Here is a 23,478-nt window from a genome sequence, read left to right as displayed (position 1 = left end):
ATGCAGAATACAGAACCCAGAATTTAGAAAATGGAATTAAGAACACAGAATTTAGAATAGAGAGTACAGAATATAGAATGTAGAAATAGAATGTAGAGCAAAGAATATAGAATATAGAATACAGAATACAGAACCCAGAATTTAGAACATGGAATTCAGAACAGAGAATTTATCATATAGAATACAGAATACAGAGTATAGAATGCTGAATACAGAATGTAGAACACAGAATATGCAATATAGAATACAGAATGCAGAACCCAGAATTTATAACATGGAATTCAGAACACAGAATTTAGAATATAGAATACAGAATGAAGAATATAGAATGTTGAATACAGAATGTAGAACACAGAATATGCAATATAGAATATAGAATGCAGAAACCAGAATTTAGAACATGGAATTCAGAACACAGAATTTAGAATATAGAATACAGAATACAGATTATAGAATATAGAACTAGAATATGTAATATGGAATATAGAATACCGAACCCAGAATTTAGAACATGGAATTCAGAACACAGTATTTAGAATATAGAATACAGAATACAGAATATAGAATGTAGAACACACAATATGGAATATAGAATATAGAATACAGAACCCAGAATTTAGAAGATGGAATTCACAACACAGAATTTTGAATACAGAGTACAGAATACAGAATATACAATGTAGAATATAGAATGTAGAACACAGAATATAGTATATAGAACGCAGAATACAGAACACAGAATATAGAACATAGAATTCAGAACACAGAATTTAGAATACAGAGTACAGAATATAGAATGTAGAATATAGAATGTTGAACACAGAATATTGATATAGAATACAGAATACAGAACCCAGAATTTAGAACATGGAATTCAGAACACAGAATTTAGAATAAAGAATACAGAATGAAGAATATAGAATGTAGAATACAGAATGTATAACACAGAATATGGAATATAGAATATAGAATGCAGAACCCAGAATTTAGAACATGGAATTAAGAACACAGAATTTAGAATATAGGATAGAGAATGCAGAATATAGAATGTAGAACACAGAATATAGTATATAGAATGCAGAATACAGAACCCAGAATTTAGAACATGGAATTCAGAACACAGAATTTAGAATACAGAGTACAGAATATAGAATGTAGAAAATAGAATGTAGAGCACAGAATATAGAATATAGAATACAGAATACAGAACCCAGAATTTAGAACATGGAATTCAGAACAGAGAATTTAGCATATAGAATACAGAATACAGAGTATAGAATGCTGAATACAGAATGTAGAACACAGAATATGGAATATAGAATACAGAATACAGAACCCAGAATTTAGAACATGGAATTCAGAACACAGAATTTAGAACATAGAATACAGAATAAAGAATATAGAATGTTGAATACAGAATGTAGAACACAGAATATGGAATATAGAATGCAGAATCCAGAATTTGAACATGAAATTCAGAACACAGAATTTAGAATATAGAATACAGAATACAGAATATAGAATGTAGAACATAGAATATGGAATATAGAATATAGAATACAGAACCCAGAATTTAGAACATGGAATTCAGAACACAGAATTTAGAATATAGAATACAGAATACAGAATATAGAATGTAGAATTCAGAATGTAGAACACAGAATATGGTATACAGAATATAGAATACAGAACCCAGAATTTAGAACATGGAAATCAGAACAGAGAATTTAGAATATAGAATACAGAATGAAGAATATAGAATGTAGAATGCAGAATGTAGAACACAGAATATGGAATATAGAATGTAGCATGCAGAACCCAGAATTTATAACATAGAATTCAGAACACAGAATTTAGAATATAGAATACAGAATACAGAATATAGAATGTAGAATTCAGAATGTAAAACACAGAATATGGTATATAGAATACAGAATACAGAACAAAGAATTTAGAACATGGAAATCAGAACAGAGAATTTAGAATATAGAATACAGAATACAGAATGTAGAATGTAGAATATAGAATGTAGAACACAGAATATGGAATATAGAATATGGAATACAGAACCCATAATTTAGAACATGGAAATCAGAACAGAGAATTTAGAATATAGAATACAGAATACAGAATATAGAATGTAGAATATAGAATGTAGAACACAGAATATGGAATATAGAATATAGAATGCAGAACCCAGAATTTAGAACATGGAATTCAGAACACAGAATTTAGAATATAGAATACAGAATACAGAATATACAATGTAGAATATAGAATGTAGAACACAGAATATAGTATATAGAACGCAGAATACAGAACCCGGAATTTAGAACATGGAATTCAGAACACAGAATTTAGAATACAGAGTACAGAATATAAAATGTAGAATATAGAATGTAGAGCACAGAATATAGAATATAGAATACAGAATACAGAACCCAGAATTGAGAACATGGAATTCAGAACAGAGAATTTAGCATATAGAATACAGAATACAGAGTATAGAATGCTGAATACAGAATGTAGAACACAGAAGATGGAATATGGAATACAGAATGCAGAAGCCAGAATTTAGAACATGGAATTCAGAAAACAGAATTTAGAATATAGAATACAGAATGAAGAATATAGAATGTTGAATACAGAATATAGAACACAGAATATGGAATATAGAATATAGAATGCAGAACCCAGAATTTAGAACATGGAATTCAGAACACAGAATTTAGAATATAGAATACAGAATACAGAATATAGAATGTAGAACATAGAATATGGAATATGGAATATAGAATACCGAACCCAGAATTTAGAACATGGAATTCAGAACACAGTATTTAGAATATAGAATACAGAATACAGAATATAGTATGTAGAATTCAGAATGTAGAACACAGAATATGGTATATAGAATATAGAATACAGAACCCAGAATTTAGAACATGGAAATCAGAACATAGAATTTAGAATATAGAATATAGAATACAGAATATAGAATGTAGAATATGGAATGTAGAACACAGAATATGGAATATAGAATATAGAATACAGAAGCCAGAATTTAGAAGATGGAATTCAGAACACAGAATTTTGAATACAGAGTACAGAATATAGAATGTAGAACACAGAATATAGAATATAGAATACAGAATACAGAACCCAGAATTTAAAACATGGAATTCAGAACACAGATGTTAGAATATAGAATACAGAGTATAGAATGTTGAATACAGAATGTAGAACACAGAATATAGAATATAGAATACAGAATGCAGGACCCAGAATTTAGAACATGGATTTAGAACACAGAATTTAGAATACAGAGTACAGAATATAGAATGTAGAATATAGAATGTTGAACACAGAATATTGATTATAGAATACAGAATACAGAACCCAGAATTTCGAACATGGAATTCAGAACACAGAATTTAGAATATAGAATACAGAATACAGAATAAAGTATGTAGAATACAGAATGTAGAACACAGAATTTGGAATATAGAATATAGAATGCAGAACCCAGAATTTAGAACATGAAATTCAGAACAAGGATTTAGAATATAGAATACAGAATACAGAATATAGAATGTAGAACACAGAATATAGCATACAGAACGCAGAATACAGAACCCAGGATTTAGAACATGGAATTCAGAACACAGAATTTAGAATACAGAGTACAGAATATAGAATGTAGAATATAGAATGTAGAGCACAGAATATAGAATATAGAATACAGAATACAGAACCCAGAATTTAGAACATGGAATTCAGAACAGAGAATTTAACATATAGAATACAGAATACAGAGTATACAATGCTGAATACATAATGTAGAACACAGAAGATGGAATATAGAATACAGAATGCAGAACCCAGAATTTAGAACATAGAATTCAGAACACAGAATTTAGAATATAGAATACCGAATGAAGAATATAGAATGCTGAATACAGAATATAGAACACAGAATATGGAATATAGAATATAGAATGCAGAACCCAGAATTAAGAACATGGAATTCAGAACACAGAATTTAGAATATAGAATACAGAATACAGAATATAGAATGTAGAACATAGAATATGGAATATTGAATATAGAATACCGAACCCAGAATTTAGAACATGGAATTCAGAACACAGTATTTAGAATATAGAATACAGAATACAGAATATAGAATGTAGAACACAGAATATGGAATATAGTATATAGAATACAGAACCCAGAATTTAGAAGATGGAATTCAGAACACAGAATTTTGAATACAGATAACAGAATATAGAATGTAGAATATAGAATGTAGAACACAGAATACAGAATATAGAATAAAGAATACAGAACCCAGAATTTAGAACATGGAATTCAGAACACAGAATTTAGAATATAGAATACAGAATGAAGAATATAGAATGTAGAATACAGAAAGTATAACACAGAATATGGAATATAGAATATAGAATGCAGAACCCAGAATTTAGAACATGGAATTAAGAACACAGAATTTAGAATATAGAATACAGAATACAGAATATAGAATGTAGAACACAGAATATAGTATATAGAATGCAGAATACAGAACCCAGAATTTAGAACATGGAATTCAGAACACAGAATTTAGAATACAGAGTACAGAATATAGAATGTAGAATATAGAATGTAGAGCACAGAATATAGAATATAGAATACAGAATACAGAACCCAGAATTTAGAACATGGAATTCAGAACAGAGAATTTAGCATATAGAATACAGAATACAGAGTATAGAATGCTGAATACAGAATGTAGAACACAGAATATGGAATATAGAATACAGAATGCAGAACCCAGAATTTAGAACATGGAATTCAGAACACAGAATTTAGAACATAGAATACAGAATGAAGAATATAGAATGTTGAATACAGAATGTAGAACACAGAATATGGAATATAGAATGCAGAACCCAGAATTTGAACATGGAATTCAGAACACAGAATTTAGAATATAGAATACAGAATTCGGAATATAGAATGTAGAATACAGAATATAGTATATAGAACGCAGAATACAGAACCCAGAATTTAGAACATGGAATTCAGAACACAGAATTTAGAATACAGAGTACAGAATATAGAATGTAGAATATAGAATGTAGAGTACAGAATATACAATATAGAATACAGAATACAGAACCCAGTATTTAGAACATGGAATTCAGAACACAGAATTTAGAATACAGAATACAGAATATAGAATGTAGAATATAGAATGTAGAACACAGAATATAGAATATAGAATACAGAATACAGAACCCAGAATTTAGAACATGGAATTCAGAACAGAGAATTTACCATATACAATACAGAATACAGAGTATAAAATGCTGAATACATAATGTAGAACACAGAAGATGGAATATAGAATACAGAATGCAGAACCCAGAATTTAGAACATGGAATTCAGAACACAGAATTTAGAACATAGTATACAGAATGAAGAATATAGAATGTTGAATACAGAATGTAGAACACAAAATATGGAATATAGAATATAGAATGCAGAACCCAGAATTTAGAACATGGAATTCAGAACAGAGAATTTAGCAAATAAAATACAGAATACAGAGTATAGAAATCTAAATACAGAATGTAGAACACAGAAGATGGAATATAGAATACAGAATGCAGAACCCAAATTTAGAACATGGAATTCAGAACACAGAATTTAGAATATAGAATATAGAATACAGAATATAGAATGTAGAATACAGAATGCAAAACACAAAATATGGAATATAGAATATAGAATGCAGAACCCAGAATTTAGAACATGGAATTCAGAACACAGAATTTAGAATATAGAATACAGAATACAGAATATAGAATGTAGAATACAGATGTAGAACACAGAATATGGAATATAGAATATAGAATGCAGAACCCAGAATTTAGAACATAGAATTCAGAACACAGAATTTAGAGTACAGAGTACAGAATATAGAATGTAGAGCACAGAATATAGAATATAGAATACAGAAAACAGAACCCAGAATTTAGAACATGGAATTCAGAACAGAGAATTTAGCATATACAATACAGAATACAGAGTATAGAATGCTGAATACAGAATGTAGAACACAGAAGATGGAATATAGAATACAGAATGCAGAACCCAGAATTTAGAACATGGAATTCAGAACACAGAATTTAGAATATAGAATACAGAATGAAGAATATAGAATGATGAATACAGAATGTAGAACACAGAATATGTAATATACAATACAGAATGCAGAACCCAGAATTCAGAACATGGAATTCAGAACACAGAATTTAGAATATAGAATACAGAATGAAGAATATAGAATGTTGAATACAGAATGTAGAACACAGAATATGAAATATAGAATACAGAATGCAGAACCCAGAATTTAGAACATAGAATTCAGAACACAGAATTTAGAATATAGAATACAGAATGAAGAATATAGAATGTTGAATACAGAATGTAGAACACAGAATATGGAATATAGAATATAGAATGCAGAACCCAGAATTTAGAACATGGAATTCAGAACACAGAATTTAGAATATAGAAAAAAGAATACAGTATATAGAATGTAGAATATAGAATGTAGAACACAGAATATGGAATATAGAATATAAAATACAGAACCCAGAATTTAGAACATGGAATACAGAAGAGAGAATTTAGAATATAGAATACAAAATACAGAATATAGAAGGTAGAATATAGAATGTAGAACATGGAATATAGTTCATAGAACGCAGAATACAGGACACAGAATTTAGAACATGGAATTCAGAACACAGAATTTAGAATACAGAGTACAGAATATAGAATGTAGAATATAGAATGTTGAACACAGAATATTGATATAGAAAACAGAATACAGAACCCATAATTTAGAACATGGAATTCAGAACACAGAATTTAGAATATAGAATACAGAATGAAGAATATAGAATGTAGAATATAGAATGTATAATACAGAATATGGAATATAGAATATAGAATGCAGAACCCAGAATTTAGAACATGGAATTAAGAACACAGAATTTAGAATATAGAATACAGAATACAGAATATAGAATGTAGAACACAGAATATAGTATATAGAATGCAGAGTACAGAAACCAGAATATAGAACATGGAATTCAGAACACAGAATTTAGAATACAGAATTCAGAATATAGAATGTAGAATATAGAATGTTGAACACAGAATATTGATTATGGAATACAGAATAGAGAACCCAGAATTTAGAACATGGAATTCAGAACACAGAATTTAGAATTTAGAATACAGAATACAGAATATAGAATGTAGAATTCAGAATGTAGAACACAGAATATGGAATATAGAATATAGAATACAGAACCCAGAATTTAGAACATGGAAATGAGAACAGAGAATTTAGAATATAGAATAGAGAATACAGAATATAGAATATATAATGTAGAACATAGAATATAGTATATAGAACGCAGAATACAGATCCCAGAATTTAGAAAATGGAATTCAGAACACAGAATTTAGAATACAGAGTACAGAATATAGAATGTAGAATATAGAATGTTGAGCACAGTATATAGAATATAGAATACAGAATACAGAACACAGAATTTAGAACATGGAATTCAGAACAGAGAATTTAGCATATAGAATACAGAATACAGAGTATAGAATGTTGAATACAGAATGTAGAACACAGAATACAGAATATAGAATACAGAATGCAGAACCCAGAATTTAGAAGATGGAATTCAGAACACAGAATTTAGAATATAGAATACAGAATACAGATTATAGAATGTAGAATATAGAATGTAGAATACAGAATATGGAATATAGTATATAAGTTACAGAACGCAGAATTTAGAACATGGAATTTAGAAGAGAGAATTTAGAATATAGAATACAGAATACAGAATATAGAATGTAGAATATAGAATGTAGAACATGGAATATAGTACATAGAACGCAGAATACAGAACCCAGAATATAGAACTTGGAATTCAGAACACAGAATTTAGAATACAGAGTACAGAATCTAGAATGTAGAATACAGAATGTAGAACACAGAATATAGAATATAGAATACAGAATACAGAACCCAGAATTTAGAACATGGAATTCAGAACACAGAATTTAGAATATAGAATACAGAATACAGAGTATAGAATGCTGAATACAGAATGTAGAACACAAAATATAGAATATAGAATACAGAATGCAGAACCCAGAATTCTAACATAGAATTCGGAACACAGAATTTAGAATACAGAGTACAGAATATAGAATGTAGAATATAAAATGTTGAACACAGATTATTGATTATAGAATACAGAATACAGAACCCAGAATTTAGAACATGGAATTCAGAACACAGAATTTAGAATACAGAGTACAGAATATAGAATGTAGAATATAAAATGTTGAACACAGAATATTGATTATAGAATACAGAATAGAGAACCCAGAATTTAGAACATGGAATTCAGAACACAGAATTTAGAATATAGAATACAGAATGCAGAATATAGAATGTAGAATTCAGAATGTAGAACACAGAATATGGAATATAGAATATAGAATACAGAATCCAGAATTTAGAACATGGAAATCAGAACAGAGTTTAGAATGTAGAATACAGAATACAGAATATAGAATGTAGAATATAGAATGTAGAACATAGAATATAGTATATAGAACGCAGAATACAGAACCCAGAATTTAGAACATGGAATTCAGAACACAGAATTTAGAATACAGAGTACAGAATATAGAATGTAGAATATAGAATGTAGAGCACAGAATATAGAATATAGAATACAGAATACAGAACCCAGAATTTAGAAGATGGAATTTAGAACAGAGAATTTAGCATATAGAATACAGAATACAGAGTATAGAATGTTGAATACAGAATGTAGAACACAGAATACAGAATATAGTATACAGAATGGAGAACCCAGAATTTAGAACATGGAATTCAGAACACAGAATTTAGAATACAGAGTACAGAATATAGAATGTAGAATATAGAATGTTGAACACACATTATTGATTATAGAATATAGAATACAGAATACAGAGTATAGAATGCTGAATACAGAATGTAGAACACAGAATATAGAATATAGAATACAGAATGCAGAACCCAGAATTTAGAACATGGAATTCGGAACACAGAATTTAGAATACAGAGTACAGAATATAGAATGTAGAATACAGAATGTTGAACACACATTATTGATTATAGAATATAGAATACAGAATACAGAGTATAGAATGCTGAATACAGAATGTAGAACACAGAATATAGAATATAGAATACAGAATGCAGAACCCAGAATTTAGAACATGGAATTCAGAACACAGAATTTAGAACATAGAATACAGAATGAAGAATATAGAATGTTGAATACAGAATGTAGAACACAGAATATGGAATATAGAATGCAGAACCCAGAATTTGAACATAGAATTCAGAACACAGAATTTAGAATACAGAATACAGAATTCAGAATATAGAATGTAGAATACAGAATATAGTATATAGAACGCAGAATACAGAACCCAGAATTTAGAACATGGAATTCAGAACACAGAATTTAGAATACAGAGTACAGAATATAGAATGTAGAATATAGAATGTAGAGCACAGAATATAGAATATAGAATGCAGAATACAGAACCCACAATTTACAACATGGAATTCAGAACAGAGAATTTAGCATATACAATACAGAATACAGAGTATAGAATGCTAAATACAGAATGTAGAACACAGAAGATGGATTATAGAATACAGAATGCAGAACCCAGAATTTAGAACATGGAATTCAGAACACAGAATTTAGAATATAGAATACAGAATGAAGAATATAGAATGTTGAATACAGAATGTAGAACACAGAATATGGAATATAGAATATAGAATGCAGAACCCAGAATTTAGAACATGGAATTCAGAACACAGAATTTAGAATATAGAATATAGAATACAGAATATAGAATGTAGAATACAGAATGTAATACACAAAATATGGAATATAGAATATAGAATGCAGAACCCAGAATTTAGAACATGGAATTCAGAACACAGAATTTAGAATATAGAATACAGAATACAGAATATAGAATGTAGAATACAGATGTAGAATACAGAATATGGAATATAGAATATAGAATGCAGAACCCAGAATTTAGAACATGGAATTCAGAACACAGAATTCAGAATATAGAATATAGAATACAGAATATAGAATGTAGAATACAGAATGCAATACACAAAATATGGAATATAGAATATAGAATGCAGAACCCAGAATTTAGAACATGGAATTCAGAACACAGAATTTTGAATATAGAATACAGAATACAGAATATAGAATGTAGAATACAGATGTAGAACACAGAATATGGAATATAGAATATAGAATGCAGAACCCAGAATTTAGAACATGGAATTCAGAACACAGAATTTAGAATATAGAATAGTGAATACAGAATATAGAATGTAGAATACAGATGTAGAACACAGAATATGGCATATAGAATACAGAATGCAGAACCCAGAATTTAGAACATGGAATTCAGAACACAGAATTTAGAGTATAGAATACAGAATACAGAATATAGAATGTAGAATATAGAATGTAGAACACAGAATATAGTATATAGAACGCAGAATACAGAACCCAGAATTTAGAACATGGAATTCAGAACACAGAATTTAGAATACAGAGTACAGAACATAGAATGTAGAGCACAGAATATAGAATATAGAATACAGAAAACAGAACCCAGAATTTAGAACATGGAATTCAGAACAGAGAATTTAGAACATAGAATAAAGAATACAGACTATAGAATGCTGAATACAGAATGTAGAACACAGAAGATGGAATATAGAATACAGAATGCAGAACCCAGAATTTAGAACATGGAATTCAGAACACAGAATTTAGAATATAGAATACAGAATGAAGAATATAGAATGTTGAATACAGAATGTAGAACACAGAATATGAAATATAGAATACAGAATGTAGAACCCAGAATTTAGAATATGGAATTCAGAACACAGAATTTAGAATATAGAATACAGAATGAAGAATATAGAATGTTGAATACAGAATGTAGAACACAGAATATGGAATATAGAATATAAAATACAGAACCCAGAATTTAGAACATGCAATACAGAAGAGAGACTTTAGAATATAGAATACACAATACAGAATATAGAAGGTAGAATATAGAATGTAGAACATGGAATATAGTTCAAAGAACGCAGAATACAGAACACAGAATTTAGAACATGGAATTCAGAACACAGAATTTAGAATACAGAGTACAGAATATAGAATGTAGAATATAGAATGTTGAATACAGAATATTGATATAGAATACAGAATACAGAACCCATAATTTAGAACATGGAATTCAGAACACAGAATTTAGAATATAGAATACAGAATGAAGAATATAGAATGTAGAATATAGAATGTATAACACAGAATATGGAATATAGAATATAGAATGCAGAACCCAGAATTTAGAACATGGAATTAAGAACACAGAATATAGAATATAGAATACAGAATACAGAATATAGAATGTAGAACACAGAATATAGTATATAGAATGCAGAATACAGAAACCAGAATTTAGAACATGGAATTTAGAACACAGAATTTAGTATACAGAGTACAGAATATAGAATGTAGAATATAGAATATAGAGCACAGAATATAGAATATAGAATACAGAATACAGAACCCACAATTTAGAACATGGAATTCAGAACAGAGAATTTAGCATATAGAATACAGAATACAGAGTATAGAAAGCTGAATACAGAATGTAGAACACAGAATATGGAATATAGAATACAGAATGCAGAACCCAGAATTTAGAACATGGAATTCAGAACACAGAATTTAGAATATAGAATACAGAATGAAGAATATAGAATGTTGAATACAGAATGTAGAACACAGAATATGGAATATAGAATGCAGAACCCAGAATTTGAACATGGAATTCAGAACACAGAATTTAGAATGTAGAATACAGAATTCAGAATATAGAATGTAGAATATAGAATGTAGAATACAGAATATAGTATATAGAACGCAGAATACAGAACCCAGAATATAGAACATGGAATTCAGAACACAGAATTTAGAATACAGAGTACAGAATATAGAATGTAGAATATAGAATGTAGAGCACAGAATATAGAATATAGAATACAGAATACAGAACCCAGAATTTAGAACATGGGATTCAGAACCGAGAATTTAGCATATACAATACAGAATACAGATTATAGAAAGCTGAATACAGAATGTAGAATACAGAATATGGATTATAGAATACAGAATGCAGAACCCAGAATTTAGAACATGGAATTCAGAACACAGAATTTAGAATATAGAATACAGAATGAAGAATATAGAATGTTGAATACAGAATGTAGAACACAGATATGGAATATAGAATATAGAATGCAGAACCCAGAATTTAGAACATGGAATTCAGAACACAGAATTTAGAATATAGAATATAGAATACAGAATATAGAATGTAGAATACAGAATGAAAAACACAAAATATGGAATATAGAATATAGAATGCAGAACCCAGAATTTAGAACATGGAATTCAGAACATAGAATTTAGAATATAGAATACAGAATACAGAATATAGAATGTAGAATACAGAAGTAGAACACAGAATATGCAATATAGAATATAGAATGCAGAACCCAGAATTTAGAACTTGGAATTCAGAACACAGAATTTAGAATATAGAATACAGAATACAGAATATAGAATGTAGAATACAGAAAACAGAAACCAGAATTTAGAACATGGAATTCAGAACAGAGAATTTAGAACATAGAATACAGAATACAGACTATAGAATGCTGAATACAGAAGGTAGAACACAGAAGATGGAATATAGAATACAGAATGCAGAACCCAGAATTTAGAACATGGAATTCAGAACACAGAATTTAGAATATAGAATACAGAATACAGAATATAGAATGTTGAATACAGAATGTAGAACACAGAATATGAAATATAGAATACAGAATGCAGAACCCAGAATTTAGAACATGGAATTCAGTACACAGAATTTAGAATATAGAATACAGAATGAAGAATATAGAATGTTGAATACAGAATGTAGAACACAGAATATGGAATATAGAATATAGAATGCAGAACCCAGAATTTAGAACATGGAATTCAGAACACAGAATTTAGAATATAGAATAAAGAATACAGAATATAGAATGTAGAATATAGAATGTAGAACACAGAATATGGAATATAGAATATAAAATACACAACCCAGAATTTAGAACATGGAATACAGAAGAGAGAATTTAGAATATAGAATACACAATACAGAATATAGAATGTAGAATATAGAATGTAGAACATGGAATATAGTTCATAGAACGCAGAATACAGAACACAGAATTTAGAACATGGAATTCAGAACACAGAAATTAGAATACACATTACAGAATATAGAATGTAGAATATAGAATGTTGAACACAGAATATTGATATAGAATACAGAATACAGAACCCAGAATTTAGAACATGGAATTCAGAACACAGAATTTAGAATATAGAATACAGAATGAAGAATATAGAATGTAGAATACAGAATATATAACACAGAATATGGAATATAGAATATAGAATGCAGAACCCAGAATTTAGAACATGGAATTAAGAACACAGAATTTAGAATATAGAATACAGAATACAGAGTATAGAATGCTGAATACAGAATGTAGAACACAGAATATGCAATATAGAATACAGAATACAGAACCCAGAATTTAGAACATGGAATTCAGAACACAGAATTTAGAACATAGAATACAGAATGAAGAATATAGAATGTTGAATACAGAATGTAGAACACAGAATATGGAATATAGAGTGCAGAACCCGGAATTTGAACATGGAATTCAGAACACAGAATTTAGAATATAGAATACAGAATTCAGAATATAGAATGTAGAATACAGAATATAGTATATAGAACGCAGAATACAGAACCCAGAATTTAGAACATGGAATTCAGAACACAGAATTTAGAATACAGAGTACAGAATATAGAATGTAGAGCACAGAATATAGAATATAGAATACAGAATGCAGAACCCACAATTTAGAACATGGAATTCAGAACAGAGAATTTAGCATATACAATACAGAATACAGAGTATAGAATGCTAAATACAGAATGTAGAACACAGAAGATGGATTATAGAATACAGAATGCAGAACCCAGAATTTAGAACATGGAATTCAGAACACAGAATTTAGAATATAGAATACAGAATGAAGAATATAGAATGTTGAATACAGAATGTACAACACAGAATATGGAATATAGAATATAGAATGCAGAACCCAGAATTTAGAACATGGAATTCAGAACACAGAATTTAGAATATAGAATATAGAATACAGAATATAGAATGTAGAATACAGATTGCAATACACAAAATATGGAATATAGAATATAGAATGCAGAACCCAGAATTCAGAACATGGAATTCAGAACACAGAATTTAGAATATAGAATACAGAATACAAAATATAGAATGTAGAATACAGATGTAGAACACAGAATATGGAATATAGAATATAGAATGCAGAACCCAGAACTTAGAACATGGAATTCAGAACACAGAATTTAGAATATAGAATACAGAATACAGAATATAGAATGTAGAATACAGAATGTAGAACACAGAATATGGAATATAGAATATAGAATGCAGAACCCAGAATATAGAACATGGAATTCAGAACACAGAATTTAGAATATAGAATACAGAATACAGAATATAGAATGTAGAATATAGAATGTAGAACACAGAATATAGTATATAGAACGCAGAATACAGAACCCAGAATTTAGAACATGGAATTCAGAACACAGAATTTAGAATACAGAGTACAGAATATAGAATGTAGAGCACAGAATATAGAATATAGAATACAGAAAACAGAACCCAGAATTTAGAACATGGAATTCAGAACAGAGAATTTAGAACAAAGAATACAGAATACAGACTATAGAATGCTGAATACAGAATGTAGAACACAGAAGATGGAATATAGAATACAGAATGCAGAACCCAGAATTTAGAACATGGAATTCAGAACACAGAATTTAGAATATAGAATACAGAATGAAGAATATAGAATGTTGAATACAGAATGTAGAACACAGAATATGAAATATAGAATACAGAATGCAGAACACAGAATTTAGAACATGGAATTCAGAACACAGAATTTAGAATATAGAATACAGAAGGAACAATATAGAATGTTGAATACAGAATGTAGAACACAGAATATGAAATATAGAATACAGAATGCAGAACCCAGAATTTAGAACATGGAATTCAGAACACAAAATTTAGAATATAGAATACAGAATGAAGAATATAGAATGCTGAATACAGAATGTAGAACACAGAATATGAAATATAGAATACAGAATGCAGAACCCAGAATTTAGAACATGGAATTCAGAACACAGAATTTAGAATATACAATACAGAATGAAGAATATAGAATGTTGAATACAGAATGTAGAACACAGAATATGGAATATAGAATATAGAATGCAGAACCCAGAATTTAGCACATGGAATTCAGAACACAGAATTTAGAATATAGAAAAAAGTATATACAATGTAGAATATAGAATGTAGAACACAGAATATGGAATATAGAATATAAAATACAGAACCCAGAATTTAGAACATGGAATACAGAAGAGAGAATTTAGAATATAGAATACACAATACAGAATATAGAGGTAGAATATAATATGTAGAACATGGAATATAGTTCATAGAATGCAGAATACAGAACACAGAATTTAGAACATGGAATTCAGAACACAGAATTTAGAATACAGAGTACAGAATATAGAATGTAGAATATAGAATGTTGAACTCAGAATATTGATATAGAATACAGAATACAGAACCCATAATTTAAAACATGGAATTCAGAACACAGAATTTAGAATATAGAATACAGAATGAAGAATATAGAATGTAGAATATAGAATGTATAACACAGAATATGAAATATAGAATATAGAATGCAGAACCCAGAATTTAGAACATGGAATTAAGAACACAGAATTTAGAATATAGAATACATAATACAGAATATAGAATGTAGAACACAGAATATAGTATATAGAATGCAGAATACAGAACCCAGAATTTAGAACATGGAATTCAGAACACAGAATTTAGTATACAGAGTACAGAATATAGAATGTAGAATATAGAATGTAGAGCACAGAATATAGAATATAGAATACAGAATACAGAACCCAGAATTTAGAACATGGAATTCAGAGCAGAGAATTTAGCATATAGAATACAGAATACAGAGTATAGAATGCTGAATACAGAATGTAGAACACAGAATATGGAATATAGAATACAGAATGCAGAACCAAGAATTTAGAACATGGAATTCAGAACACAGAATTTAGAATATAGAATACAGAATGAAGAATATAGAATGTTGAATACAGAATGTAGAATACAGAATATGGAATATAGAATGCAGAACCCAGAATTTAAACATGGAATTCAGAACACAGAATTTAGAATATAGAATACAGAATTCAGAATATAGAATGTAGAATACAGAATGTAGAATACAGAATATAGTATATAGAACGCAGAATACAGAACCCAGAATTTAGAACATGGAATTCAGAACACAGAATATAGAATATAGAATACAGAATACAGAATATAGAATGTAGAATACAGAATGTAGAACACAGAATATGGAATATAGAATATAGAATGCAGAACCCAGAATTTAGAACATGGAATTCAGAACACAGAATTTAGAATATAGAATACAGAATACAGACTATAGAATGTAGAATATAGAATGTAGAATACAGAATATGGAATATAGTATATAAGTTACAGAACGCAGAATTTAGAACATGGAAATTAGAAGAGAGAATTTAGAATATAGAATACAGAATACAGAATATAGAATGTAGAATATAGAATGTAGAACATGGAATATAGTACATAGAACGCAGAATACAGAACCCAGAATTTAGAACTTGGAATTCAGAACACAGAATTTAGAATACAGAGTACAGAATATAGAATGTAGAATATAGAATGTAGAACACAAAATATAGAATATATAATACAGAATACAGAACCCAGAATTTAGAACATGGAATTCAGAACACAGAATTTAGAATATAGAATACAGAATACAGAGTATAGAATGCTGAATACAGAATGTAGAACACAGAATATAGAATATAGAATACAGAATGCAGAACCCAGAATTTAGAACATGGAATTCGGAACACAGAATTTAGAATACAGAGTATAGAATATAGAATGTAGAATATAAAATGTTGAACACAGAATATTGATTATAGAATACAGAATAGAGAACCCAGAATTTAGAACATGGAATTCAGAACACAGAATTTAGAATATAGAATTCAGAATGCAGAATATAGAATGTAGAATTCAGAATGTAGAACACAGAATATGGAATATAGAATATAGAATACAGAACCCAGAATTTAGAAGATGGAAATCAGAACAGAGAATTTAGAATATAGAATACAGAATACAGAGTATAGAATGTTGAATACAGAATGTAGAACACAGAATACAGAACATAGAATACAGAATGGAGAACCCAGAATTTAGAACATGGAATTCAGAACACAGAATTTAGAATACAGAGTACAGAATATAGAATGTAGAATATAGAATGTTGAACACAGAATATTGATTATAGAATATAGAATACAGAATACAGAGTATAGAATGCTGAATACAGAATGTAGAACACAGAATATAGAATATAGAATACAGAATGCAGAACCCAGAATTTAGAACATGGAATTCGGAACACAGAATTTAGAATACAGAATACAGAATATAGAATGTAGAATATAGAATGTTGAACACAGAATATTGATTATAGAATACAGAATACAGAACCCAGAATTTAGAACATGGAATTCAGAATACAGAATTTAGAATATAGAATACAGAATACAGAATATAGAATTTAGAATTCAGAATGTAGAACACAGAATATGGAATATAGAATATAGAATACAGAACCCAGAATTTAGAAGATGGAAATCAGAACAGAGAATTTAGAATATAGAATACAGAATACAGAATATAGAATGTAGAATATAGAATGTAGAACATAGAATATAGTATATAGAACGCAGAATACAGAACCCAGAATTTAGAACATGGAATTCAGAACACAGAATTTAGAATACAGAGTACAGAATATAGAATGTAGAGCACAGAATATAGAATATAAAATACAGAATACAGAACCAAGAATTTAGAACGTGGGATTCAGAATAGAGATTTTAGCATATAGAATAAAGAATACAGAGTATAGAATGCTGAATACAGAATGTAGAACACAGAAGATGGAATATAGAATACAGAATGCAGAACCGAGAATTTAGAACATGGAATTTAGAACACAGAATTTAGAATATAGAATACAGAATGCAGAATATTGAATGTTGAATACAGAATTTAGAAACAGAATATGGAATATAGAATATAGAATGCAGAACCCAGAATTTAGAACATGGAATTCAGAACACAGAATTTAGAATATAGAATACAGAGTGAAGAATATAGAATGTAGAATACAGAATGTAGAACACAGAATATGGAATATAGAATATAGAATGCAGAACCCAGAATTTAGAACATGGAATTCAGAACACAGAATTTAGAATATAGAATACAGAATACAGAATATAGAATGTAGAATTCAGAATGTAGAACACAGAATATGGAATATAGAATATAGAATGCAGAACCCAGAATTTAGAACATGGAATTCAGAACACAGAATTTAGAATATAGAATACAGAATACAGAATATAGAATGTAGAATACAGAATGTAGAACACAGAATATGGAATATAGAATATAGAATGCAGAACCCAGAATTTAGAAGATGGAATTCAGAACACAGAATTTAGAATATAGAATACAGAATACAGAATATAGAATGTAGAATATAGAATGTAGAACACAGAATATGGAATATAGAATATAAATTACAGAACGCAGAATTTAGAACATGGAATTCAGAAGAAAGAATTTAGAATACAGAATACAGAATACAGAATATAGAATTTAGAATATAGAAAGTAGAACATGGAATATAGTACATAGAACGCAGAATACACAAGCCAGAATTTAGAACATGGAATTCAGAACACAGAAATTAGAATACAGAGTACAGAATATAGAATGTAGAATATAGAATGTTGAACACAAAATATTGATTATAGAATACGGAATACACAACCCAGAATTTAGAACATGGAATTCAGAACACAGAATTTAGAATATAGAGTACAGAATACAGAATATAGAATGTAGAATTCTGAATGTAGAACACAGAATATGGAATATAGAATATAGAATGCAGAATCCAGAATTTAGAACATGGAATTCAGAACACAGAATTTAGAATATAGAATACAGAATACAGAATTTAGAATGTAGAATATAGAATGTAGAACATAGAATATAGTATATAGAACGCAGAATACAGAACCCAGAATTTAGAACATGGAATTCAGAGCACAGAATTTAGAATACAGAGTACAGAATATAGAATGTAGAGCACAGAATATAGAATATAAAATACAGAATACAGAACCAAGAATTTAGAACGTGGGATTCAGAATAGAGAATTTAGCATATAGAAAAGAATACAGAGTATAGAATGCTGAATATAGAATGTAGAACACAGAATATAGAATATAGAATACAGAATACAGAACCCAGAATTTAGAACATGGAATTCAGAACACAGAATTTAGAATACAGAGTACAGAATATAGAATGTAGAATATAGAATGTTGAACACAGAATATTGATTATAGAATACGGAATACACAACACAGAATTTAGAACATGGAATTCAGAACACAGAATTTAGAATATAGAATACAGAATACAGAATATAGAATGTAGAATTCAGAATGAAGAACACAGAATATGGAATATAGAATATAGAATGCAGAACCAAGAATTTAGAAGATGGAATTCAGAACACAGAATTTAGAATATAGAATACAGAATACAGAATATAGGATGTAGAATACAGAATGTAGAATACAGAATGTAGAACACAGAATATGGAATATAGAATATAGAATGCAGAACCCAGAATTTAGAAGATGGAATTCAGAACACAGAATTTAGAATATAGAATACAGAATACAGATTATAGAATGTAGAATATAGAATGTAGAATACAGAATATGGAATATAGTATATAAGTTACAGAACGCAGAATTTAGAACATGGAATTTAGAAGAGAGAATTTAGAATATAGAATACAGAATACAGAATATAGAATGTAGAATATAGAATGTAGAACATGGAATATAGTACATAGAACGCAGAATACAGAACCCAGAATTTAGAACTTGGAATTCAGAACACAGAATTTAGAATACAGAGTACAGAATATAGAATGTAGAATATAGAATGTAGAACACAGAATATAGAATATAGAATACAGAATACAGAACCCAGAATTTAGAACATGGAATTCTGAACACAGAATTTAGAATATAGAATACAGAATACAAAGTATAGAATGCTGAATACAGAATGTAGAACACAGAATATAGAATATGGAATACAGAATGCAGAACCCAGAATTTAGAACATGGAATTCGGAACACAGAATTTAGAATACAGAGTACAGAATATAGAATGTAGAATATAAAATGTTGAACACAGAATATTGATTATAGAATACAGAATACAGAACCCAGAATTTAGAACATGGAATTCAGAACACAGAATTTAGAATATTGAATACAGAATGCAGAATATAGAATGTAGAATTCAGAATGTAGAACACAGAATATGGAATATAGAATATAGAATACAGAACCCAGAATTTAGAACATGGAAATCAGAACAGAGAATTTAGAATGTAGAATACAGAATACAGAATATAGAATGTAGAATATAGAATGTAGAACATAGAATATAGTATATAGAACGCAGAATACAGTACCCAGAAATTAGAACATGGAATTCAGAACACAGAATTTAGAATATAGAATACAGAGTGAAGAATATAGAATGTAGAATACAGAATGTAGAACACAGAATATGGAATATAGAATATAGAATGCAGAGCCCAGAATTTAGAACATGGAATTCAGAACATAGAATTTAGAATATAGAATACAGAATACAGAATATAGAATGTAGAATACAGAATGTAGAACACAGAATATGGAATATAGAATATAAAATATAGAACCCAGAATTTAGAACATGGAATTCAGAACACAGAATTTAGAATATAGAATACAGAATATAGAATGTAGAATATAGAATGTAGAACACAGAATATGGAATATAGAATATAGAATACAGAACCCAGAATTTAGAACGTGGAATTCAGAAGAGAGAATTTAGAATATAGAATACAGAATAAAGAATATAGAATGTAGAATATAGAATGTAGAACATGGAATATAGTACATAGAACGCAGAATACAGAACCCAGAATTTAGAACATGGAATTCAGAACACAGAATTTAGAATACAGAGTACAGAATATAGAATGTATAATATAGAATGTAGAACACAGAATATAGAATATAGAATACAGAATACAGAACCAAAAATTTAGAACATGGAATTCAGAACACAGAATTTAGAATATAGAATACAGAGTGAAGAATATAGAATGTAGAATACAGAATGTAGAACACAGAATATGGAATATAGAATATAGAATGCAAAGCCCAGAATTTAGAACATGGAATTCAGAACACAGTATTTAGAATATAGAATACAGAATACAGAATATAGAATGTAGAACACACAATATGGAATATAGAATATAGAATACAGAACCCAGAATTTAGAAGATGGAATTCACAACACAGAATTTTGAATACAGAGTACAGAATACAGAATATACAATGTAGAATATAGAATGTAGAACACAGAATATAGTATATAGAACGCAGAATACAGAACACAGAATATAGAACATAGAATTCAGAACACAGAATTTAGAATACAGAGTACAGAATATAGAATGTAGAATATAGAATGTTGAACACAGAATATTGATATAGAATACAGAATACAGAACCCAGAATTTAGAACATGGAATTCAGAACACAGAATTTAGAATAAAGAATACAGAATGAAGAATATAGAATGTAGAATACAGAATGTATAACACAGAATATGGAATATAGAATATAGAATGCAGAACCCAGAATTTAGAACATGGAATTAAGAACACAGAATTTAGAATATAGGATACAGATTACAGAGTATAGAATGCTGAATACAGAATGTAGAACACAGAATATGGAATATAGAATACAGAATGCAGAACCCAGAATTTAGAACATGGAATTCAGAACACAGAATTTAGAACATAGAATACAGAATAAAGAATATAGAATGTTGAATACAGAATGTAGAACACAGAATATGGAATATAGAATGCAGAATCCAGAATTTGAACATGGAATTCAGAACACAGAATTTAGTATATAGAATACAGAATACAGAATATAGAATGTAGAACATAGAATATGGAATATAGAATATAGAATACAGAACCCAGAATTTAGAACATGGAATTCAGAACACAGAATTTAGAATATAGAATACAGAATACAGAATATAGAATGTAGAATTCAGAATGTAGAACACAGAATATGGTATACAGAATATAGAATACAGAACCCAGAATTTAGAACATGGAAATCAGAACAGAGAATTTAGAATATAGAATACAGAATGAAGAATATAGAATGTAGAATACAGAATGTAGAACACAGAATATGGAATATAGAATGTAGCATGCAGAACCCAGAATTTATAACATAGAATTCAGAACACAGAATTTAGAATATAGAATACAGAATACAGAATATAGAATGTAGAATTCAGAATGTAAAACACAGAATATGGTATATAGAATACAGAATACAGAACAAAGAATTTAGAACATGGAAATCAGAACAGAGAATTTAGAATATAGAATACAGAATACAGAATGTAGAATGTAGAATATAGAATGTAGAACACAGAATATGGAATATAGAATATGGAATACAGAACCCATAATTTAGAACATGGAAATCAGAACAGAGAATTTAGAATATAGAATACAGAATACAGAATATAGAATGTAGAATATAGAATGTAGAACACAAAATATGGAATATAGAATATAGAATGCAGAACCCAGAATTTAGAACATGGAATTCAGAACACAGAATTTAGAATATAGAATACAGAATACAGAATATACAATGTAGAATAT

This window comes from Vicugna pacos, chromosome X (genome assembly GCF_048564905.1).
Source record: "Vicugna pacos chromosome X, VicPac4, whole genome shotgun sequence".
Lineage (NCBI taxonomy): Eukaryota > Metazoa > Chordata > Mammalia > Artiodactyla > Camelidae > Vicugna > Vicugna pacos.
Note: the sequence above shows the minus strand (reverse complement) of the source record.